Below are 26,437 nucleotides of genomic sequence, written 5' to 3' on the forward strand. Positions count from 1 at the left end.
TATCCTCACAGTTCTTTAAAATTTTAATTACCAAGCTTTTAATTTCTTAGAAATGACTCATTTTTGTAATCCTAAAGAATCTAGATGGGAATTTAAGAGACTGCCCTTGTGCCACAAGAAGCTTCATTTCCCTTTATAGACACCAGACAGAACTTTTCCAGACCTCCTTCTGTGTAACCAAACACTTTCAAGTAGCAACCAAACATTCCTAAGTGCCTAAGCTGTCTGAGCTTCTTAGTAGAAGACAGCTGGGGCCACAATGTTAGAATGACTAGATTCCACCACTTCACATTCCCTTTGGCACATACCAGATTCTATAGCTATGAGACAGGTGGGTCCTGCTACTCTATTTTTCCCTCAGAGAGCACCTGGAATATGTCTGGAAGACAGATCAAGAGCTTCACTGCCAACCAGTATAAGTGGGATGACTAAACTCTTGTACTGTACGGTTGGGAAAACATACTTTAAAATATGCACTTCTACTTTTGGGGACAATGGGATAGAACAGGTGACACTGGGGCTTCTCCAAAAAATCCAGAAGTTGTGAGTTTTCCATAGTTACAGGAGTGCCAAGGGAATACACAAGAAGAAAATAGCTATAAAATAGACTTGATGAGAAAGAACAGAGCCTAAACAATGTTACACAAGAAAACATTTGTGACATATACAACAGAAAAATCACTAATTTTCATGACATAAAAAACTTTCACAAGTTCATAATAAAAAACATAGAAAAATGAGCAAAAATTATAACAAACAAGTGATAAAAGCATTGTGGCTCAGCAGGTTAAGCTGTGATGCTAGCATCCTATATTGGAATGCCAATTCAAGTCTTGGTTGCTATGCTTCTTATCCAGCTTCCTGCTAAATACACCTGGGAAAGCCGTGGAAGATGGCCCAAGTACTTGGAGCCCTGCCACCCATGTGGGAGATCCAGATGGAGTTCCAGATTCCTGGTTTTAAACTGGCCCAGCCCTAGCTGTTGTGGCCATTTGAGGAGTGAGCCCGGGGATTGAAGAGTTCTCTCTAGCTCTCATCCCCTGTCACTCGGCCTTTAAAATAAATAAAATCTTGAAAAAAAAAAAAAAAAAAGGTAGGGGTCAGCGCTGTGGCGTAGTGGGTAAAAAGCTGCCACCTATGTACCAGCATCCCATATGGGCACCAGTTTGAGTCCTGGCTATTCCACTTCCGACCCAGCTCTCTGGCTCCTGGCTTCAGATCGGCCCAGTTCCAGACATTGCAGCGAGTTGGGAAGTGAACCAGCGGATGGAAGACCTTTCTCTCTCTCTCTGCCTCTGTAATTCCTAGTAAATTCCTGTAATTCCCCTGTAAAGTCCTAGTAAACATTTACAAAATATGTGTAGGGATAGGCATTTGGCCTAGTGGTTAATATGCTACTTGGGGCATCTCATATTGATTGGAGTCCAGGCTTTGCTCCAGATCCCAGCTTCTTGCTAATGTGGACCATGGGAAGCAGCAGGTGATGGCTCGCATTGCTGGGTCCCTGCCACCCATGTTGGAGATCTGGACTGTTTTCCCACCTTCCAGATTCAGCATGGCCCAGCCCTGGCCAATGTAGACATCTAGGGGGAGAACTAGTTATGGGAACTCTCTCTATTGTTATCTGTCTCTGCCTATCAAATAAATAAATAAAAGAATAAAAATAGCTTAAAAGATGAAAAATATGCTCAAATTCTCATTCATGAGAAAAATGCAAATCAACCAATGCAGAGTTGTCATTTCTTTTTTATTGTACTGTTATCAAGCATCATTTTTAAATATTTTATTGAAATACAGTATATATACCAAGAAAAACAAGAAAGTATAAAGATAAATAAGTGTTGCATCCTCTGATCACAGTGATAACAAACTTCCAAATTAAGAACAACACATTACTAGTACCCCAAGAGTCCTCATTATTCCTCCCCTTTCTATTTTTTTAAAGATTGTTTTTATTTATTTGAAAGACAGAGTTACAGAGAGAGGTAGAGACAGAGAGAGAAGTCTTCCATCTGCTGGTTCATTCCCCAGATGGCCACAATGGCCAGAGCTGTGCCGATCCGAAGCCAGGAGCCAGGAGCCAGGAGCCAGGAGCTTCTTCCAGGTTTCCCACATGGGTGCAGGGGCCCAAGGACCTGGGCCATCTTCTACTGCTTTCCCAGGCCATAGCAGAGAGCTGGATCAGAAGAGCAGCAGCCGGGACCAGAACCAGTGCCCATATGGGATGCCAGTGCTTCAAGCCAGGGCTTTAACCTGCTGCACCACAGCACTAGCCCCTCCCTCTATTTTTTAACATGATAAAGAAGAATATATTGCCATTTACATAGTATGATTCAGTGAATCAATATTTATAACTATATTCTGAATATGACAAACACAGACTTTTACACTCTCTATATACTAACTACCACAAATAAAAGAAAACGTGGTATTTGTCTTTTCAGGTCTGCTTTATTTCAATTAGCACAGTGATCTCCATTTTCATTCATTTGTTGCAGATGTCAGGATTTCATTCTTTTTTATGGATGAGTAATTTTCCCTCATGTATATACACTGCATTTTCTTCATCCAGTCATCAGTTGATGGACATCTGGGTTGATTCCATATCTTAGCTATTGTGAATTGAGCTGCTATAAACATAGGAGTACCGGTAACTCTTTCATATGCTGATTTATTTTCCTTTGAGTATATTTGCAATAGTGGAATATCTGGGTCATATTGTAGATATATTTTTAGATATTTTTTAAAAAATATTTATTTATTTGAAAGATAAACATTACACAGAGAAAAGGAAAGAGAGGGAGGGAGGAAGAGAGAGAGAGAGAAACAGCGAGAGAGAGAGAGAGAATATCTTCCATCCACTGGTTCACTCCCCAAATGGCTGCAATGGCCAGGGGTTGGACCAAGCCAAAATCAGGAGCTAGGAGCTTCATCCAGTTCTCCCACATGGGTGGTAGGGGCCCATGCACTTGAGCCATCTTTTGCTGATTTCCCAGGCACATTAGCAGACAGCTGAATCAGAAGTGGAGCAGCCAGGCTACAAACTGGTGCCCATATGGGATGCCAGTGTTGCAGGCAGCAGCTTAATCTGCTATACCACAAAACCAGCCCTGAAATATTTTTTAGTTTTCTGAAGAATATCCATACTGCTTTCATAATGGTGTACCAATTTGCATTTCCACCAACAATGTATTATGGTACCTTTTTCTCTACATCCTTGCCAGCATTTGTTATTTCTTGATTTTTGGATAACAACCATTCTAACAGGGGTGAAGTGATACTTCATTGTGGTTTTTATTTGTTTGTCATTGATGGCAAGTGATCCTGAGCATTTTTCATGTGTCTATTGGCCATTTGTATTTCATTCCTTGAAAAATACCTGTTCATAACCTTTGCCCATTTCTTAATTGGATTGAATGTTTTGTTGAGTTTCTTGAGTTCCTTATATATTCTGGATATTAATTCTTCTGTATAGCAAGGAAACAATTAACAAAGTGACAATACAACCAACAAAAGGGGAAAATATTTGCAAACTATGCATCTAATAATGGACTAATGTCCAGAGTTATTTCTGACCTATCAAATTGGTAAAAATTCATAGGATTGATGATATTGCATACTGGCAAAAAGATAGGCAATGACACTCTGAAATACCACAGTTAGGAGTATGACTTGGTGAAACCTTTGCAGAAGTCACTCTGGCATTATTACACATCAAAATGTACATAGGCCTTAATCCCTCAACACTCTGATCTTAATGGATTCTAGTTAAGAGTAAATACTTGCTCAAATGTACAAAGAAGTATGATCACAGACAAGCATTGTCATCATGGCAGTGAAGAGATAGAAAAAATCTAAATATCCATCAACAGAAGGATCTCAACGGTAAATTTCATAAACCCTGATATTGTTCACCAAGCAGTTATTAAAATGGAGAGAAAGTCGGCATAGAAGTTATCCTTTTGTGGAAGTAAGTGACTGGGAATGGACACAGGAGTCTTCTGGGTTGGCAGAAATAATCTGTGTCTTATTTCAGGTGCTAGGATACCTTTATAAATTATTTATGAAACTTCACTGGCATCCACATAGGATTTTTACCCAATTCATCAAAATATTTTATTTTTGAAAAAAATTCTTTATTTGAAGACAGGAAAAGAAGAAAAGAGAGTGGAAAAGGATAAAGGAGAGGGAGATATCAAGAGAGATCTTCCATCCACTTGTTGGAATGTCTGCAAAAGTTGGTACAGGGCCAGGTGTTCGGCTAGTCCAAGGTAGGAGCTGGGAACTAAATCTAAGTTTCCCATGTGGGTGGGAGGAACCTAATTTATTTAGCCATTACCAGCTGCCATCCAGGGTGTGCATTAACAGGAAGCTGGAATCAGGAACTAGAGTTGGGACTCAAACCCAAGTACTTTGATATGGGATATGGATGTCTCAAGTGGCATCCTAACCATTGTGCCAAATACCCACACCAACAAAAATATGTTTTTTTTAAAAAATCAACAAAACAAAGCAGATTTGGAAGACCCCATGCTTTAGTGGAAAAAGGACATCATTGGGAAGAAGGAATTATGAATTCTGGGCTTCTTTCCGCCCAAATTAGCTTGGGACCACAGACAAGCCACTTGGGTTGAAACACAGTTGACTGACTTATAAAAGTGGGGTTAATTATATTCTACTTAAAGGTAGAGAACTGGGTCAGGTAATTTCAATATTTTTCATTTCCAGGCTTTATAATTCATCGTAAAGCCCTAACAATTCAGTATGATATACCTCCACTAGGTTTGTTTTGTTTATCCCATCTCTTTCATTCCTACTCCCAAAATATTGATTTAAGTTCATTTTTCACTCCGTGGGCCACTTAAAAGGCTTAAAACTTGTCTTCCTAACTCTAGTTTTGTCCCTTTATGATCAATAATGAAAATGCTTGTGTTAGAATATCTTCTGAAAAATTAGCTGAGATCACAACATTGCGTTCTTCAAAAACTCTTAAAAAGCAGTGGAGCACAATGCAAAATGCACATTCTCTGTTGTCTAAAAACCCAGGTTTGAAGAACCTACTGGCTGTCTAATCTTGGACAGTCTAGTAAGGTTCTGAATCTCTATTACTTCCTGTATAAAATGAGATTACAGTTGTCCCACGGTTATTGCTGGGAGATTGTTTTAAGGATCCCTCCCCAAGAGACACCAAAATCTATAGTCCCTTACCATGGTGTAGTATCTGCACAGAACCTAAGCACATCCTCCTGTATACTTTAAATCATCTCTAGATTACTTGTAATACCTAATACAATGTAGATCCTATGTAAATAGCTGGTATACTGTATTGCTTAGGGAATAATGGCAAGAAAAGAAGTCTGTGGTATAGCAGGTAAAGTTGCCACTTGCAATGCTGGCATCCCATATGGGTGCGGTTCGTGTCCCATCTGCTCCACTTCCAATACAGCTCCCTGCTAATGGCCTGGGAAAAGCAGCAGCAGATGATCCAAATGGTTGGGCCCCTGCTATCCTCATGGGAGACCTGGAGAAAGCTCCTGGCTCCTGACTTTGGTCTGGCCCAGCACTGGCCATTGTGACCATCTGGGGAATGAACCAGGAGATGGAAGATCTCTATATGTCTGACCCTCTCTATATATATAACTCTGACTTTCAAATAAATAATAAATCTTTTTACAAAAAAAAGTCTGTGCATTTTCAGTATAGATGCAATTTATTTCCCAATATTTTTGATATGTGATTTGTTAAATCTACTATGCATGACCAATGCATATGGAAGATTGGCTTTACTGACAGGCACTTGTTCACAAGAGTTACAGTGAACAGACTTTCACCTATTGCTGTGTCAAGTCCTTAGTTACAATTAACTTCATCAGCTAGTAGCCCAGGGAGAAGGCAAAATCAAGTTCCTTAGCTACCACTACTTGACTCACTCCAATTAAGGCAGAAAACACTTCTGGGCAGTCTGAGCTGCAACACAAAGCTTTTCAATCAACTGACTGGCTGTTTGACAGGAGGGCAAAAAGTGAAAGACATCGCCTTCTTTGTAGACTATGCCATGCAGAGAGTGGCACCCCACTGCAAAGGACAACAGTCTTAATTGATGACAAGCCTCAGCCTGAAAGATTCATAGTCCTCTCTGTACACACCTAATGTAGTATAAGAGCTGCTTAACAGAGACCTGGCACAAAATCAAGAAAAGCTGAAATCTTCTGGTTACCCTGCTGAGATAATTTAGGATGCATTAGTCAATGTTTCTCGGACTGTTCATCCTAGATCAGGTTAATTATGGAGGGGAATAAAGAAGTCCAGATTAGAAAACAGCTTGCCAGCAGAACCACTATATTTGTATGTGATGATATTTACATCAGCATCTGAAAACAGTATGCAGTTATGACTTGTTGCATGCTTAGATTTTATGTCAAATTCAGAAGTAAATTCAACACTTAGCCTTGATCTCAGAGGGAAGGCCTGGTCCCTGTGGTTTGTCACACAAACCTCTTATAATCTGTCTCTTGCCAAATGCAAAGACCCCTATTGCTAGGGATGACCCTCAGATTACAAGACTGATGAAGGAGCCAGTAGCGTGTTGCAGCTGGTTAAGCTGCCATTTTCAATGCCAGCATCCCGTAGCAGAGCACTGGTTCAAGTCCTAGCAGCTCTGCTTCCAATCCAGCTCCCTGCTATTATACCTGGGAAAGCAACATAAGTTGGTCCAAGGGCTTAGGACCCTGCTACCCACCTGGGAAATCCAAATGGAGTTCATGACTCCTGGATTTGGCCCGGCCCAGCACCAGTTGTTGTAGCCATTTGGCAAGTGAACCAGCAGATGGACGACTGAATCTGTGTGTATGTGTGTGTGTGAGTGTGTATGTCACTCTGCCTTTCAAATAAATAAAATAAATCTTCAAAACAAAGACTGACACATTTTTTCAGGAAGTAGTCTTGGAGAAAGAAGGTACATTCTCAACTTGATCTCTGCCCTCTTTGTAATGAACTAAATTAAGCATCTTCTGAAATTTGTCTTCCTCCCCCAAAACTTCTAGATTAACCAGAGCAAAGCATATAGCCTCTTTAACCTCACCCTCATCTGCCATGCAATTACATGAAAATCCACTACTTTTCATCTCAATTGTGCACTTGCTCTTGATTTTCTATCTGGCATAGTGCCCAGTACATAATGGCCACACAGTAAATATTTGCTCTTATTTACTGAGTATTCTCTATGAGCAGTCATTCTTTCATCGCATTCAGCATAATTGCAAATAATTAATTATTCGTGTAATTATTTGCTTAATGACTATCTTCTTCACTACACAGTGTGTGTGTCACAAGGCCAGGGTCAGAGACTGTCAAATTCACAGTTTATTGTAGTAGTTTAATGCCTACCACAAGGCTTCACACTTATTAAGACTAAATAAATATTAATTGAGCAAAAGAACATCATATACTAAGCACTATTTATTCATTTTGCACTGAATCCTAAAACAATCCTGTATACTTGGATTACAATCTCTGTTGTACAGGTGATGAAACTGAGGTTCAAAGAGCTGAAATAACTTGCCTAAGATCAGGACCAGGACTCTAAACATGTCTTAAGAAACAACCAGGAGGCCGGCGCCACAGCTCACTTGGCTAATCGTCTGCCTGTGGTGCCAGCACCCTGGGTTCTAGTCCAGGTTGGGGCGCCGGATTCTGTCCCGGTTGCTCCTCTTCCAGTCCAGCTCTCTGCTGTGGCCCGGGAGGGCAGTGGAAGATGGCCCAAGTGCTTGGGTCCTCCACCCACATGGGAGAGCAGAAGGAAGCACCTGGCTCCTGGCTTCGGACTGGTGCAGCGCACTGGCCGTAGTGGCCATTTGTAGGGTGAACCAAGGGAGGAAGACTTTTTTCTCTTGTCTCTCTCTCTAACTCTGTCAAAAAAAAAAAGAAAGAGAGAGAGAGGAAAAAAAAGAAATAACCAGGAGTCAGCATTGTGGTGTAGCCTCTGCCTGCACTGCCAGCATCCTATATGGGCGCCAATTCTAGTCCTAGCTGCTCATCTTCTGATCTAGCTCTCTGCTATGGCCTGGGAAAGCTGTAGAAGATGGGCCAAGTCCTTGGGCTCCTGCACCCGCATGAGAGACCTGGAAGAAGTTCCTGGCTCCGACTTTGGATCAGCCCACCTTGGGCCATTGTGGCCATTTGGGGAGTGAACCAGAGGATTGAAGACCTTTCTCTCTGTCTGTAACTCTAGTGCTCAAACAAATAAATAAAATATTTAAAACAAGAACAAAAAAGAAACAACCATTACTCGGACTGTTATCAAATCCTGTCCTAACTAACTGTAGCCTGGAAAAGCTTCCTAAGTTTTCTAAGCCTCAGTTGTTTTTAAATCTGCAAGCAAAGGAAGAAATGGTGTCTGTTTTATAGTGCTGTGGTGGAATTCACTTGAATTTATATATGTAAAGCTCTTGGTCATACTGGTTGGCATACAATCAATATTTAATAAAAGCGTTTGCTGCTGCTGTTGCTGTTATTGTTGCTATCAAATCAAATATGTAGAATAAAGTCACTGGAGCTAGAGAATGCCACCTTCTAAAACCTACTCCCTCTCCCCAATTATCACCATACTCCATTTCTGCAACTGGGCATACATCCACTGGCTCTGTATGCTACTCTCATCAACCTTCACTATGTTCCATGAAACATATTGCACATGAAAGTTGCTGTTGCTTAAAATTAAAATGCAGAACAAGCAAAACATTTTAAAATTAATTATATTACACAAGGAATTACTGAATGTGGAATACTATCACCTACATGGCTTAAAATGAATAGTTTACATCATCAAGGAAACTAAAGATTGGGGGGAAAATCAAGACTGTCCCTTTGCCCACACCAGAGGGAATTTTATCACCATAGATTGTTATTAAAATAGATAATAAATGTGTATCAGGAAGCAAAAACAAAATTGCAAATTATGCAGTGCCTTCTTTCTGTGTTGAGATACTGACAAAGGTCAACATTTACAGAAGACTCAAGACATATTCTGTTTTAGAAGATGTAAACACCCAGCATTTTTTTAAAAAAATTATTTATTTACTTATTTGACAGGCAGAGTTACAGAAAGCAGAGGCAGCAAGAGAGAGAGGTCTTCCATCTGCTGGTTCACTCCCCAGATGGCTGCGGCGGCCGGCTGGAACTGTGCTGAACTGAAGCCAGGAGCCAGGAGCTTCTTCTGCAGGCGGTGGCCCCACCCACTATGCCACAGCCTAGGGCCCCTCACCCAGCATTTTTAACCACAGTGCCCCAGGCATATTCTGATGCGAGATGGCTAGCTAAATTGGTTTGTAAGACTGGCTGCATGTTGGAATCATCTGGAGTGCTGTAAATGATGAGGCTATCTGCCCTCCCTCAGTTCTTCCTAATTAAATTAATTGTGGATCCTTATCTTGGAGCTACACTGCCTTTGTGTTTCATTTTTATTTATTTGAAAGGGGGAGCGGAGGAGAGAGAGCAACCGTGCTAGCTTCCATCCATTGGATCACTTCCCACATGCTCTCAACAAAAGGAGCTGCATCAGGTTAAAGTGAGGAGCAGGAACTCCATCATGGTTTTTCATGTGGATGGCAGGGACTGAAGCACTTGAGCCATCATCCATTGTCCTCCCAGGAGCATTAGCAGGAAGCTGGATTGGAAGCAGAGGGAGCCAGGACTCAAACAGGCACTCCCATATGGGGGGCAAGGTTCTCAAGTGACAGCTTAACTCGCTATACCACAACACCCACCCCACTGCTTATCTTTGAATTTCAACTCCTCTACACTATATACTATATACTTTATAATATGGCAATTACAGGATATAATTATTACTATATACAGAAATTATTTAATTTCTCTGTGTTTTAAATTTCCTTATCTATAAAATGAAGCTAATAATTTTATTTACCTGACTGGATTGCTATGAGAATCAAATAAGTTAACACATTTAAAATACATAGAACAGTATCTGGCACTCAGCAGATGTTCTACAAGTATCAACTGTTATTTGTAGCAGCAAAAAAGTATTTTAATTGCTGTACTTTGGTGTCTTGGAGGAGAAAGGAAGATTTGACAACTTTGCAACCAAATGTGAATTATAATTCTGACATGGCAACAAGGTATTCTGTGCTTGAAATTCGTGAAAATGAGATGTCTTCACTGTAAGGTACGACTCTGAGGCTATATAAGATATGAGATTGGTTCCAATGGAATTTTTCTTGATTGTTTAAATTGATAAAAAACTAAATGTCACACATTTGTTGTAGAATAACTCTTTTCAGGGCCAGTGTTGTGGCATAGTAGTTAAAGCCACAGCTTCAGATGCCAGCATCCCATATGGGCATTGGTTTGAGTCCTAGCTGCTCCACTTCCAATCCAGATCCCTGCTAATGTGCTTGGGAAAGCAGTGGAAGATGGCCTAAGTGCTTGGGCCCCTGCACACACATGGGAGACCTGGAGAAGCTCCTGGCTCTTGGCTTTGGTCTTGCCCAGCCTTGACCATTGTGGCTATTTAGGGTAGTGAACCAGTGGATGGAAGAGCTCTCTCTCTCTCTGCCTCTGCCCCACCTTCTCTGTAACTCTGCTTTTTAAATAAATAAAAAATAAATATAGAATACCAAAACAATGTATAGGTAACACATGTCTTGTGATATGATTGCTGTTTCTAGCCCTTGTTTGTATTCCTGTGGAGCTGCAGTCTTCCTAATTTTTACTTGTTGAATATTATGGTTAGTAATGAATTAGGCCTCTGTTTATGGAGTGAATTGGAATTATGTCTTCGCAAAAATTAAAGAAAAAAGAGGGGAAAGAAGGAAGCAGGATTGAGCGAGGGAGAAAGGAAGGTTAGGAAGTATGGTTGTGTCATCTTGGAACTGTACCTATGAAGTATGTGAAATTTGCTCTCAGTATATTAATAAAAATAAAAAGAACAACACTTTTCTTCCCACCAACACAATGGACTGCCAGCTTCCCCAAACAAAGTTACGTTAATCATAAAATAAACAACAATGTTGGAGGCTGAGGGGCTTGTCACCACTCCATGGGAAGAAGGATGTTTCCGTGCTATTTGTGAGGGAGCACAGACAGTACTGAAGAAACTTCTCTGGTTTTCACCCCACCCTTGCTTGCTCATTCACAGCCTGACCTATGCATTCTGCTTCTCGGGTCCAATGCTCTCCAGCAGAGTTGACCCTTCTTCTCTTATAAAGTGAACACAGCTTAGGGCACAGGCAGGGTCCTGGAGTGACAGGCATGTCAACCCATCACACTCCTGATTTCTAGTTTCCAATGAAGTGTTACACAGGTTACTACTCTCCGTGGCATGGGCAGGATAAGTGGTCTGGTATCAAAATATACATTTGTGGCTGTTGATGACAAGAAGTCCCTTTAGGCCTTAGGTTCAAGACATGTTCTTCAATCTAGTTTAATTTATAATAAGGCTGATAGCATACTTTGTTCTGCACAGGTTTTTTTTTTCTTAGTTTGATTAACAACTGGAAGGAGAAAACCAGTGTGATTACTTCATGTTCTCAATCCCCAAAAAATAGCAGTAGTAATCCTAAAAGTATTATCTGACAGTTTAAAAAATTGTTTTCCTCATTAAACAGATGTGGAAACTGAGGCTTGGAAATGGCTTTCATGATTCAATCAGGGTTAAAAGATGAATAAAAAGTGCAAATACAGTATTAAAACTGTCATATTCAGTATACTTATCACTATATATGTCCAAGTATGCCTCTTTCTCAGATTAAGGCCACGGACGCCCTTTCAGGCTCTAAGGATGAGAATTGCTGTCAGTTGAATTTACTAAGCTAACAGGAGAAGGAAACAACCTCCCCAAGTCTAAGAATTTTCTTACTATGAAAGGTTTATTGACCTAAAACTGATTTTTTTCAGACAGATATTTGACTAACAATCAAGAAATTGAAAGGAATCCCCTAGAAAACCATATGCACCTAAGTTTAATTCACAGACAAAACACAATTATAAAATGTTTTCCCACTTGTAGGAGTAGACCTAAGAGTGGCCTGGGATGGTGGACAAACTGTGAAGTAAGCAGATGTCACCAAGAATTTCTTCTGTGATTGGCTGAGCTGCCCTGAGTTCAGCCCTTCAGAGGCAATTCCCTCCAGGTGTTTCTCAATCTCAACCCCTTCTCCCATGTTGAGACCAAAGGGTCTTCCCCTGTGTGGCAGCCAAAAAAGATATGGGGCCTCATACATTATGAGGGTAGCTTGTTTCAAATCATGTAATACCACTAGCATGGAGGAAGTCAGCACTTCCAGGGTGTAACAATCTATAGCAAAATTGACTCAATCACACACCACAGGTCAAGCCAATTTGAAATGATTATACAGTTCTGGTAATAACTTGTTCTTGTTCTGCCACAAATTAACCATGTTAAGTTAGACAAGCCCTCTTCCTGGGTCTCAGTTTCGTCGTCTGTACAAATAGTGGAATTATATGAGGTTGTCTTCAATTCTAAAATATTATGATTCAAAATTTACCACTAGCCTCTATATTATAAACACATGAGACTTATACTTCATGTCTAAGATAAGAATTCATAAAAGACATAGGTAAAATGAAATCACAAAATTTTTCCAAGCCTATCCCAATGATTGGGGCAACTTAAAAGAGATGTATCTGTATTTTTTTAATCCTGCCTTTTCGTGTGTGTGCCACCCTCAGTCTACTCTCCCCTGGACAGTCCTTGAAGATGTAAAATTTTACACTGTTCTACCAGACCTGAGTAAAAAAGAAGACAGCTTACTTTTTTGATCCTCTAGTTATTAAGATAATGGTTTTATTTCTTGAAACTGTAATCAGATAAAAACATCCAAAGGACTAAAGAAATGGAGTAGGGCTATTAGTCTACTCTTTTTCTTATTTTAATTCCATCTGAGGGAACAATAGCCTCTTCTTGCCTTTGGCAATATAATAATTCAACTGACATGCTAGAAATACCATACACCAAGATATAAAATGGTGGTATTTTCTCTCTTTAAAAACAATCAATGCTTTCATTTGTGGACTTCAAAGTACATGTGAAATAAAAGTCTCAGGCCTGTGAGTCGGAGGCAAATCAAAGGGCTCTAAGTGTCATAGAAAACTTTCCTAGTTTATCATCCTACTTCCAGGTAAGAAATGAAACAAAAGGATTCCCAGGCAAATGAGTGCTCATTTCATTTTTATATTTTTTCTTCCCAGTGAGCTTAAACAACTTCTCCCAATGACCCATTACAATTAGTTCTTTACATCTGAGCAAATGTCTCTTGCTGCTCTATAGGCCCACTTGCACTTATTAATCTAGCCTTGGCAATACTTGAATGTCTTACTGTCTTCATTTGTCAAGTACCATTTTGATGTCTAGAATTTCTAAAGGAAACTTTAAGAATTGAGTTAGGATCAAGATTAGGACCTTCTAGTGGTCCTTAATATAACATTCCTGATGACACGAGTCTATTTTAGTCAAAGTCATCTGACTTCTCTGGTTATTAGCACCTCCTTTTAAAAGGCAATGAGTATGAAAATACATTAAGAGAAAGAATCACCATATCGAAACAAATTGTTATTGAATCGAAGTGCCTTCTGGAGATCTTGAACTCTTAGAATTCAGTAATTATTGCAAATTCTAAATGGTTGGATTTGCACTAGCTCTTTTCATACAGAGCTATTTGTTATTCACATGAACCTTGGCAATACTGATTAGTATTGGGCACCATGTGTTTAAGCACAAACCTAACTTTGGATACATGTCTACAGAGAAAAGACTATGGAAGTAGGACCATGTCCACATCTGGATGTTCACTCAGTGTCATTAATTATTCCCACTTAATTATGTCCACTCCTCCAGAGAGCTGACACCTTCTTCGAATACTAATATACCATGGTGTTGTTTAAAACAAAGCTTAATATTTTAGTCATCATTGTTCACTCATAGATTCTTTCACTTTAGTGGGACTATTTGATGAGATAATTGGTATCTCTGCATCTACAAATCCAGATGGTTCTCAACCAGGAGGCAGCTGGCATCATTGGGAGGGGACGCTGGCATTGTGATTTAATGTGAGTTTAACAATCTTTTACTTTTTTGCCATAGAGTACCATCTGAATAAATGATTTACCTCATTGAACAATTTGTGTAAGTTGTAGTGCCACCAAAGAAATCTTTCCATAGGGAAAAGGTGAAAGTTGAGAGCAGAAAATACTCTGCACAATTGTGAGTTAAACCTTAAAAGCCACAAAGCAGATAGATTCATAAAGAAATAGAATGTAGTCAGACAGAACATGAATATCTAATCCAGATTACTGATCTACATCACAGACAATTGAGGCAGGGCACTCAAAATTTACCTTGGGCACCTACAAAATTTTACTTGGTAATGAAGAAATCATTCCATTAAGGACAGGTATTCTTTTCATAAGCCCCACGAATTTGACTAGTGGCTGCTATAAGTATGTAATCTTACAAATGTCTGAGGTTGACCTTTAGGGACAAGTAAGGCTGGCAGTTGATAAAAGTCAGATACTAAATGCTCAGTTTCATGCAAAGTTCTATCTTGGGAGTGACAAGAAAATAACAGAAAATATAAAGGGTGGGGGTGGGGATTCCAAGATGGCTGAATAGAAAAAAGACATGCTGCTTAAAACAAGGGGAAAATAGCAGAAGAAAAGCAGAGGAAGTACATTCCAAGGGGGGGGGGGGTTGGAGTGAAGTTTGCAGTGGAAATTCTACAGAGGAAAAGCAACACCATGGAAGGCACAGACGTGTAGCCATGAGTAGAGAAACTACACACAACCCCCACAGCCTGGAACTGGAGAAGACACCAGCTTCAGAGAGCAAGGTGACATCAGGCTATGGCAGCCCATGCCACTGGTGATTCTGCCCAAGGGACAGCCACATGGACCATACTGTCTTTGAGTCTGGACTGGAGCCCTAGTGGGGGACAGGGTGCACGCCTAATTCCTAATTCAGTGAAAGAAAAGCACGTTTCATTCTACCCATCTCTCCACAAGGGCACCAGGCAACTGGCCGAAAGGAGGCACCATTTTGATAGCTGTAGAGGCTGAAGTGGCTCTTGTTTGTATTTGACCAGGGTTTTACCAGAGGGAAAAAAGCTGTGTTCCCAACTGACTGATTCCAGCTGGGAGGGGTTACAGGGGGCTGGGCAGCCATGTAGGATCATGAGGTGCCCAATCCTCTCAACGTATCAGAGGCTCCAGGGCTCTAATTGCCAAGGCAGAACACTGACAGGCAGCTTGCATTGGGTATGTCTCTGCTATCTCTGTGGACAGGAAAGGCCAGTGGGGTGAAGCAGATCCTCTGCACCCTGTGATTGTGGGAGTCTTGTGTACTGACTGTGCAAACTCTGTATGATAGGGTACAGGGTTTAGCTGGTCTCTGGGCAATCATTATGTGTGGCACTGGAAGCTCAGAGCTCCCTGACTGCTTGGGGTGGGGTCATTGCAGAGTGTTCTGTGCTCACACTGAGGATTGCAGATTCTTTGTTGCAATTAATGTGGAAACAGGAGTATCCATTTGGGCTAACCACAGACATTGTCACACTGGAAGAGAGGAGGTGACAGTGTAATCAACCAACACAGGTGATCATACCCTCCCCCTGCTGACAACAGAGATCTACCACACCCAACTTGGGTGTCACACAGGATACTCACCCCACCCTGGAACACTGATCAGAGCTCCCTGCCCCCATCCAGCACACACCTCTGAGTATTCACTCAAAGAGCAGATAGTCCACTAAGCAACAGAAGCATAGTTCAAAGATAAAATCCACCAGAGGAGAAAACAAACAAGCATTTCCACAAATGCCTAAAAATAAATGCAAAAATTCAAAAATAAGAATAGGAAGACAACAGGACTCTCCCAAATGAATTCAATAACACTTCAATATTACAGTGTAAATATGAAGAGATTGATGAAATTACTGAAAAGGAATTCAAAAGAATGATCTTAGGATTACTCACAAACAATGAGAAGCAAATTCATGAGTTAAAGAAATCCATACATGACATGGAGGAAAATTTTTCCCATGAGATTGAGATTTTGAAGAGAAATCAAACTAAAATGCTAGAAATGAAGAATGAAATATGTCAAATAAAAATACAGTGGAAAGCCTTAACAACAGACTTGGTGAGGCAGAAGGAATATCTGAGCTAGAAGACAAATCTTTGGAAACATCTCAGTCAGACCCACAGAAGACGAAGACAAAGATGAAGATGATGATGAAAAAGAACATGATGACAGAGAAGGAGGAAGAAAAGGAGGAAGAAGAGGAGGAGGAGGAAGGAAAGAAGGAAGGAAGGAAGGGGAAGAAGAAATTAGACAATTAGAAAAATTAAAGACAATGTTCAAGATTTATGGGATGCTATCAAAGAGAGAATGCATTAGAAGGCCTATTCAGTGAAATAATTACAGAAAACTTACTATATTTGGAGAAAGGGATGTCTAAGCATATGAGACACACAAAACTCCTAATAAACATGACCAGATCTTTACCACGACACACTGCAGTTTAACTTTCAACAGTAAAATATAAAGAAAAGATTTTAAAATATGCATGAGAGAAATGCAGGATTATTTTGAGAGGATTCCCAATTAGACTAACAGCTGACCTTCTTATTAGAAACCCTACAGGCTAGGAGAGAATGGAGAGACGTAGTACACATCTTAAAAGAAAAAAAAAATTGTCAACCCAGAATACTGTACCCTGCAAAGCTCTCATTTATGAATGAAGGTGAAAGATCTTCCATAACAAACGGAAATTTAAAGAATTTTTCACTACTTGTCTAGCCTTACAAATGATACTTAAGGATGTGCTACACACAGAAACACAGAAATAGTCACCGATATAAAAGAATATGAAGGCAGAAAATTTCTTAGTAAAATTACAAAGGAAATCCAAAGCAAACAATAGGAATATTTATGGAAGAATTGCAGGACCAAGATACCACATCTCTGTTAAAAGACCAAGGAGTCAGGGCTTTTTGAATAAGACATATACACAGCAGCATATAAACAATAGTTCAAGTTGGCCCACAATCAGTGTCAAGTGATTCATATGAATATAATTATCAGAGGATTTCAAAAGTATAAGAGAGTATTTCTAACTAGGATGATCCAGAAGTCTTCTTAGTGAAGACAGGACACGTATTAGGCAGTCAATTGGACAAGATTTTGATGGGTGGAAGAAGAGGGAAAAAATTCTGGGTAAAGGCAGTGAATGGATAAATATGGCTCCATGGTAGGTGAGCATAGTGAGTAGGTAGCTGATTAGCTTGGCTGAAATAGAAAACTGGTTTGCAGGCAGCAGCAACAAAGAAAAGGAACCTGAAAAGAAGTCACTATGGGATCTCAGAATTTGAAGAGACCTTTTCTAACTTACTTGTATTCACAAAATCTTAAGTTTTCTCTAGTCTGCCATCAACATTTAAACAATATTTTAGTGATGGCCTAGCTTTTTAATATCTATAGACACAGTTACTATGAAATACTAGTTACTAGCTAGAAATGGGCTTTGGACTTGGAGGCCTGGTTGAACTACATTGCTAAGATGTTCAACCTTGGGCAAGTTTATTTAACCTTTCTTCATCAAATGTGAACAAAAGCAAACCTACAGTGGAGGGAGGAAGAAAATGAAAAATGATGCTTAAAGGAGGAAGAAGAATCTGCAAAATATATTGCCAAGGAAGACAGAAGTAGAAGCAATACAAGGAATGTGAGGTTGTTAATACAGGTTGAGTGTCCCTTATAGGAAAGGTATTTGACCAGACATGTTTGTGGTTTCAGAATTTAAAAAGAAATCTTCAGTATTTCCGATGACTTTACTGGTTTAATACTCTAATCTGGAAATCCCAAACTTGAAATGCTCTAAAATCCAAAAGTTTTTGAGCACCATGTTGGCAGTCAGAAATTTTCAGATTTCAGAGCATCTTGAATTTTGGGTTTTTGGATTATGGATGCTCAACATATGGCACTGAATGAAACAAAGGTCAAAATTTTGGCCACTGATTTTGATAGTTTGGTGGTCAATGATAACCTTTAAGAAATCAACCTTTGTACAAAAGAAGAAGAGCCGGTTTGTAAAAAAAGAGTTTGAAGGATGGGAGAGGATAGAAAAATGAAGGTATAGTGAGGAACTGGAGCTTCAGGCAAAGATCCTTACCTCATTTCTTTTTTTTTTTAACTTTTATTTAATGAATATAAATTTCCAAAGTACAGAATATGGATTACAATGGCTTCCCCCCGATAACGTCCCTCCAACCCGCAACCCTCTCCTTATCCACTCCCTCTCCCCTTCCATTCATATCAAGATTCATTTTCAATTCTCTTTATATACAGGAGATCAGTTTAGCATACATTAAGTAAAGATTTCAACAGTTTGCTCCCACACAGAAACATAAAGTGAAAAATACTGTTTGAGTACTAGTTATAGCATTAAATCTCAATGTACAGCACACTAAGGACAAAGATCCTACATGAGGAGTAAGTGCACAGTGACTCCTGTTGTTGACTTAACAAATTGACACTCTTGTTTATGGCATCAGTAATCACCCTAGCCTCTTGTCATGAGCTGCCAAGGCTATGGAAGCCCCCTGAGTTCACTGACTCTGATCATATTTAGACAAGGCCATGGTCAAAGTGGAAGTTCTCTCCTCCCTTCAGAGAAAGGTACCTCCTTCTTTGATGACCCATTCTTTCCACTGGGATCTCACTCACGGAGATCTTTCATTTAGTTTTTTTTTTTTTTTTCCTCACAGAGTGTCTTGGCTTTCCATGCCTGAAATACTCTCATGGGCATTTCAGCCAGATCCACATGCCTTACTTACCTCATTTCTAACAAAGGAGAGGGTGAGAGATGGTTTTGACTTAATTGGGGTTACAGGATTGAGTGATGCAATTGGCTGGACATGTATCTTGCCTTAGAACTCAAATGGCTGGTAGTTTCTGTAAGGACTTCCAGCCCTAGCTTCCATTCTTACCACAACGCAGCAAACATGACAAAGGCAGAGGGAAGCTCCTATGCACAAAATATCTCCCCTCTTCCTTTTTGTCTAGCATGTCAGAGGAAGAAAATAATATTATACAGCAATCTGCCCATTTACAATATCACAAAATTGCTAGCTGGATAATTATAAGAGACTCCCTGTATTGTAAAACCTCATTAATTTGGACTACATTAATTTGGAATTTGTGGTAATTTAACCTGGGCTGGAGTTACCTTTGTACTACTTACAAAGAAAGGGTTCACTAAGCAAATAGTATGAACAAGATTTCAAGGGAGATAATTTAGACTGCCAAAGGTTTATTTCACGTATTTTAAATAAAATACTGTTTTGTAAGAACTTCAGCATATTCATTATTTGAATGCAAATTGATTCTGCTAATTATAGATTAGAGTACTCTACTGTCAACATCCTATATCTGCAGCAGTTACCTTGCTCTCATTGAGTATGTTCATTAAAAATAAAACTATAATCCTTTAAAGTTAGTTCACAATTCATATCAATGCATACAACCTTTTCCTGACTCTCATGAGTAAACTGCAGTTCAGGAGGTGTTACCCTAAACTAGCGCATCACTTCGCATGAATACAGTGGTGAAACTAGTTCAGTAATCAACAAAGGCCTCAAAACAACCCAACAGATGCTTTAAAACTGATGCCCTAAATCGCCTGCACTCTATCACGAGCAGATTCCACTGATAGCTGACTTCTTTAACATACTAACACAACACATCAACTTGAGGAGTTGGCTGGTTTAAGCTTGTAACTTATTAGAAGGAGAACAGGAGCCACCACATGAAGGGACACCAAGAGAAATAAGTGAACACAGACTGCAGAAAAAGGATAGGACATGAATAAAATATGAATATCTGAGAAAACAACACAGTTGAGGACAATCTAGTGCAGAGTTAAAAGGTCTATATTCCTTAGTAAGCCTTGAAAACTATAACAGAGTATTAGCGTATAGCACAATAATTAATGACTACTCCTAAAGAACAAGTAAATGTTAAATTATGTTGACTGTATGTTAAAAGGCAGATAATTTGGGCCGGCGCCGCGGCTCACTAGGCTAATCCTCCGCCTAGCGGCGCCAGCACATCGGGTTCTAGTCCCGGTTGGGGCGCTGGATTCTGTCCCGGTTGCCCCTCTTCCAGGCCAGCTCTCTGCTGTGGCCAGGGAGTGCAGTGGAGGATGGCCCGGGTGCTTGGGCCCTGCACCCCATGGGAGACCAGGAAAAGCACCTGGCTCCTGGCTCCTGCCATCGGATCAGCGTGGTGCGCTGGCCGCAGCGGCCCATTGGAGGGTGAACCAACGGCAAAGGAAGACCTTTCTCTCTGTCTCTCTCTCTCACTGTCCACTCTGCCTGTCAAAAAAAAAAAGGCAGATAATTTATATACATAAATATATAGATATATAGACACACACCCCTCAATCACATACAGTCAATTTGCACCCACAATGGGTAACCTAAAAATGTGAAAAAAGTTGAGGCTTAAAAAGATTAGGTTCATTATACTATCATATAATAATAACAGTAGCATTTATTAAGTGATTACTGTGTGCAGATACAATGTTAAGTATATCAGTTCAATTAATTCTCATAATAATCCTAAAATGTCAATTTTAGTGCTACTACTTCACAGTAGAAGAAACTAAAATTCAGAGGCATTGTGCAAATAACCCCAGCTCACACAAAGAGAGATGGAGCCAAGATTAGAACTCAGATCAGTTCCTTGGCTATACACTATGCCTTCCATGCTCTAAAAAACAGAGCTCTTTCAGAATCACTCATTAAAAAAAGATTTGTTTTATTTATTTGAAAGGGCAGAGTAAGAGAGAGAGAGAGAGAGAGAGCGCTTTCATCTGCTGGTTCACTCCCCAAAAGGCTACAACAGTCAGGGCCGGACCAGGCTGAATTCAGAAGCCTGGAACTCCATCAGGGTCTTCTACATGGGTGGCAGGGGCCCAAGTACTTGGGTCATCTTCCACTGCCTTCCCAGGCACATAAGCAAGAAGCTGAATCAGAAGCAGACCAGCTGGGACTTGAATTGGCACTCATATAGGATGCTAGGGTCACAGATATCCTGTATGAGTGGCTTAACTTGCTGTACCACAACACCGACCCCAAGAATCACTCTATCATTGAATGTTCCATGTAGCCAATGGTTTACTGTATTTTCCTTTTCCAAACTTATATGTAACAGGTATCTTTATTTGTAAGCAGAAATGCATATGGTATAAATATCATATATGATATTATATGATTATAAAAATGCTGCATTTCACAAGCTGATGGCAAAAGAATAGCAAAAATGTAAACTAAAACAAACAAGCAAAAAACTATGAACATGTCTACTGGGTCCATCTCAAAACCTCAGATCAGTCTCCATATGCTAATGATTCTGTTTCCAAATGTATAGTGAAGCAACAAAGAAATTAAATTTTAAAATATCAAATGATCAGTTAATATCTTGTTCTTCTATTGTTTTCTCACACCTTTTGGAGAAATTTAAAATGATAATAGGCTAATGGGACATGAACGAGGTCAATGTGGGATGCATTGAAGGAAAGGCTAAAATTCAATCAACTGTTATAGAGGATTTAGAAGAATTTATTTGCTAGATATTCTAATTTATTTGCTAGATATTCTAAGAAAACTCTCAGGGCATAAAATACATATGAGTACAGTGTGTATTAGGGGCAACACGGGTGGAGGTAGAGAGCTGCAAATATATTCAGTTATCTTTGTTAGAAGTAAAGTAAGGGTGGCTAGCCACATGCGCATACACAAAGAAAAATGTACAGTGAAACCACTCACTCATGCAATTCCTTCTGCCTAAAACAATGTTCTTTTACTCATTTCCTCTTATGTCAAGATTTATCCATTCTTCAAGGATCAGCTAAAAATGTCACTTCTGCCATGAAGCATTCCACAATCTCTAAGGCTGAATTAAATTCTCCCTCTGTGTTCCCATAGGTTTTTTTATCCCTTTTACACATTTACCACAGCACTGATGATTCTCTTATTATTAGAGTTATTCATGCATGTGCTTTTTCCCTCCTTCTATCCAAGCAAGAGGGCAGGCAGCTCTGTCATTACTATAGTTCCTTCAAATTCTATTAGGCTCTGGGAAAATGTTGACTCAATAGCACTGACTTAAAACAGTGCATTATCAACCTAGCTTACCTGAAGGAGCATTTGTTCTCTTTCTTTTCTTGCTCGATTCCCCTCCATTCTCAATGAGGCCTTCTGTGACCAGAGGGCCACTGGCACTACCAAACTGCAGGGGCTCGTTGTTGTTGGCAGGGTCAAAGGGCAGCTGGTTCAATCCTAAAGAAGAAAAAGAAAGCCAAATTCCAGACTCCATTAAGGACTGGGATCATTTCCAGATTTAATTATATGAGCCAATAGTGGAAAACTTTTTAAATCTTAAGAGCCCAGGAATAAGAGATGAATTATTCAGACAGTTGTCCTGTGTAATTTTTATAGGTCTGATTGACAGGTATAGAAGTAAAATATAAGCTAGTGGAGTGGGTGTTGTGGCACAGGGATTAAGCCACTACATGGGACAACTGCACCCCACATTGGAATCCTAGCTACTCCACACTACTGATCCAGCTTCCTGATTATGTGCCTAGGAGACAGCAGATGATGGCCCAGATGCTTGGGTTCCTGCTGCCCACATGAGAGACCTGGATGGAGTTCCTGGCTCCTGCCTTCAGTCTGGCCCAGTCTTAGCTGTTGCAAGCATCAGGGGAGTGAACCAGCAGATTGGGAAAATTCCCACTCTTTCTCCTCTCTCTCTCCCTCTCCCTCCCCCTTTTGAATACATACATAAATAATTAAATTGGAAAATAAAAGACAATGACTTTGTCATCTGTAATAGCCCTCCTGTTCCTGTGAGAACTTAGCAATTTTGGCCACAAGCTAGCATCTTCTCCTTTCTCCCTTAAAAATATAGTGCCTTCTTTAAATGTGGCTGTGGTTGGATCCACTCTTATTTCAAAAAGGTTGGCTTTGTATTCCTTGGATTACCTCCTGACATTTTTCCATTCCTTCATTACAAGGTTAAACTACTGCTGATATAATCATTAGACTATCCTGGTGTCAAAGTCACTTCCAGTAATAATATAGAGGTTTCTAAAATAGAAAACCAGAGTACCATGGCAAATGAGAAAAGGAAACAAAGACACAGACAGGAGGTTAGCAGCTGGAGTGATGAAGAGTTATGGTCCAAGTTTAGGTTTGTTAACCTCATCCTTTTCAAATGGTGTAAGAAGCAGAGTCACTTTACTAGTCACTGCTATGTCATATAAAATGGCAAATTGTGTTTCCTATTCTCCAAGTCTTACACGGTTCATTCAGGTGCCAACAGTTTTTTTTTACTTCTTTGGCAGTGGTGCCTGAAATTTCAAGTGTTTCAATTAAAACTTCATGAAATGTGGAATCAAAAGCTTTGTTAAAGCCCAAAGTTAGAACATCTCTTCTAAGCTTTTTATCCACTGGTTAGTCTCTAATCCTATCAAAAGGGGAATCAGTTTGGCCTGATGTTGCTTATTCTTTAACCCTCGAGTTTTCTATGGTCTGTATCTGTACAAGTCTTGAGTTAATGTTGCAAAATGTCAATAAATCACTTGAAATCCAGTCAACTAAAAGTCAATCAAGTTTCAGTAAAATGAATACTAAGGCTCTAACAAAATGACTTTACATTATTGCTTTATTGTTTTACATAAAGTGTATTCCATTGCTAATGTTTTTAACCCACATAACAAATACTGTTTCTTCAGCAACTAGACTCCACTTGGAACATCTCCATTAAATATCTTCTGGGACTTGTCAAACATTCTTCCTTTACATCATGTGAGCCATTAAGTGTAAGAATGAACCTCATTTCTGTATCTTAAGTCAACTGTTCACTGCGTCATATCCATGTCCTATTAAATCCCTACCATGACCAGAACTAAAGAAACAAATACCACATTCTGTATATTAGAAAATACTGATATCATTTTGAAGACAACTTTCAAAGAAGACAAGAGTTGTATATTGTTTACAAATGAAGATTTTTTTTTAACTTAGTTGACAGAGTTAGACAGTGAGAGAGAGAGAAACAGAGAGAAAGGTCTTCCTTCTGTTGGTTCACCCCTCAAATGGCTGCTATGGCCGGAGCTACACTGATTCGAAGCCAGGAGCCAGGTGCTTCCTCCTGGTTTCCCATGCGGGTGCAGGGGCCCAAGCACTTGGGCCATCCTCCACTATCTTCCCGGGCCACAGCAGAGAGCTGGACTGGAAGAAGAGCAATCGGGACTAGAACCCAGTGTCCATGTGGGATGCTGGCGCCACAGGTGGAGGATTAAGCAAGTGAGCCATGGCGCCGGCCCCATGAAGATTTTTTTTGCACATGAATAGTCCCAGAGTCAAATAAGATTAGTGTACTATCCCAAAATTTGTTTTGGCATTTTTTACTGCAGCATCATATTGACCAAAACAAATTCCATGGAAGACAGATGGAAAAATATAATAGATTTGGGTTCAAATTCAGGATACCATTTACTAGCTGTACAGCTTTTCACAAGTCATGTATCCTCTCCTAGTTTTATAATGTGTGAAAGGGGAATGATAATAGTGCATAGGGTTGTTGTAAAGATAAAGAAATACAAATATTTATGAGGGAGATAGAAGTTGGGCATAGTGGTTAAGACATTACTTGGGACGCCTGTATCCCATATCAGTCCTGACCCTGCTCCCAATTCTAGCTTCCTGCTAATGCATATCCTGGGAGGTAGCAAGTTATGGCTCAATTACTTGGGTCCCTGGCACCCATATGAGGGAACCAGATTGAGTTTCCAGCTCCTGGCTTTGGCTTGGATCAGCCCTGGCTGTTGCAGGCATTTGGGGACTGAACTACCAGATGGGACATCTCTCCTCTCTCACTTATTCAATCAATCTGCCTTTCAAATGTGTGTGTGTGCACGCATATGTGTGTATTTGTGTGTGTATGTGTGTATCAAAATATACATATAATTCCAAGTGAATTAAAACAAATTCTCCAGGGCCAGTGCTGTGGCATAGTGTGTTAAGATGTAGCGGGTAAAGCAGGTAAAGATGCAGTGCCAGCATCCCATATGGACACCGGTTCGAGTCCTGGTTGCTCCACTGCTGATCCAGCTCTCTGCTATGGCCCGGGAAAGCAGTAGAAGATGGCCCAACTCCTTGGGCCCCTGCACCCACGTGGGAGACCTGGAAGAAGCTCCTGGCTCCTGCCTTTGGATTGGCACAGCTCCGACCATTGCAGCCAACTGGGAAGTGAACCAGCAGGTGGGAGACCTTTCTCTCTCTGCCTCTCCTTCACTCTCTGTGTAACTCTTTCAAATAAATAAATAAATCTTAAAAAAACACACACACACAAAATTTCCCCTCTAAGCTTGAAAGCGCTAAGAAGGAATTCTCTTTCTCATGCCTGCATACACATACACACACACACACACACACACACACACACAATTTTATCCTTTGTGCCAAGCACCATGCCTAACACATAGTGTTGAATGAATGAATCGTCACATGGATGGGGTGACTCATTTTATTAACCCATGTAATGACAGTAAAGACTAGGCAGCTAATAATCAAGAAAGAATGCCATAACTTAAAAAGTTCTGGTGCTGATTATATCAACATTACTTAAACTAATTAGATTTTAAACCCATCTCCATCATTTGAGTACCATGCTGCAAGATGGTAAAATACTGATTAAAAGGAATGCTCAAGAATGAGGAGGTTCTGATTAATGATTGTTAATCATAAAAGTCTTTCTTATTTTCTCTTGCATTTGATAATTTTACAGGATGATACAAGTATATTAGTCTACTTCCCTGCCTTATTAAGGAGATGACTGAGATCCTACAGAGCTTCAGAGCCATGATCTGTAAAACGAGGCTAATAATAGTACCTAATTCACAAGACTGCCAAAATATTAAGTGGGATCATGTATGTAGAGCATTCTTCATCACAACTGGCACAAAGCTGATGTTTGATTAATATTAACTGCTACTATTATAATATTGAATGATACTGAATGTCCATTTTAAGTTTTTAGAATTACTGACATATAATGTGAGAAGATTGACTTGAATTTTCCCTGATCCAAGGATATATTCTACTTTGCTCATTGAATCTTTTTTCAAACTTTTATTTCATAATATTTTAAATTTGTAAAACAAAAACTGTGAAGTACTACAAAGTGTTCCCATATTTTCCAGTCAGCTTTCACTATTGTTAACATCTTCTATTAGAATGATATGACACAGTCTATAGAACTTTTCACTGCTGTTTGTACATTTAAAAAAAATTTTTTTTAATTGAGAGAAGAGGAGAGGGGGGGGGGGAGAGAGAG

The 26,437-nt window shown here is 39.8% G+C and overlaps 1 protein-coding gene across 50 annotated transcripts in view; it reads right to left on the reverse strand.

Annotated features, from left to right (window-relative positions):
- The window catches only part of ENOX2 (ecto-NOX disulfide-thiol exchanger 2), a 322,971-nt gene that overhangs the window by 162,106 nt on the left and 134,428 nt on the right, over window positions 1-26,437 (reverse strand). For 41 of the 50 annotated variants that reach the window (XM_070066497.2, XM_070066506.2, XM_089323912.1 and 38 more), the window contains one exon: window positions 22,231-22,374. The exons of the other annotated variants lie outside the window; for them this stretch is intronic. The gene's annotated coding sequence lies outside the window, so the exon portion shown is untranslated. The remainder of the gene's footprint in view (window positions 1-22,230; window positions 22,375-26,437) is intronic. 50 annotated transcript variants of the gene reach the window in all.

The sequence above is a fragment of the Oryctolagus cuniculus genome, chromosome X (assembly GCF_051225735.1).
Source record: "Oryctolagus cuniculus isolate XC-2025 breed Fujian yellow rabbit chromosome X, ASM5122573v1, whole genome shotgun sequence".
Taxonomy (NCBI): Eukaryota; Metazoa; Chordata; class Mammalia; order Lagomorpha; family Leporidae; genus Oryctolagus; species Oryctolagus cuniculus.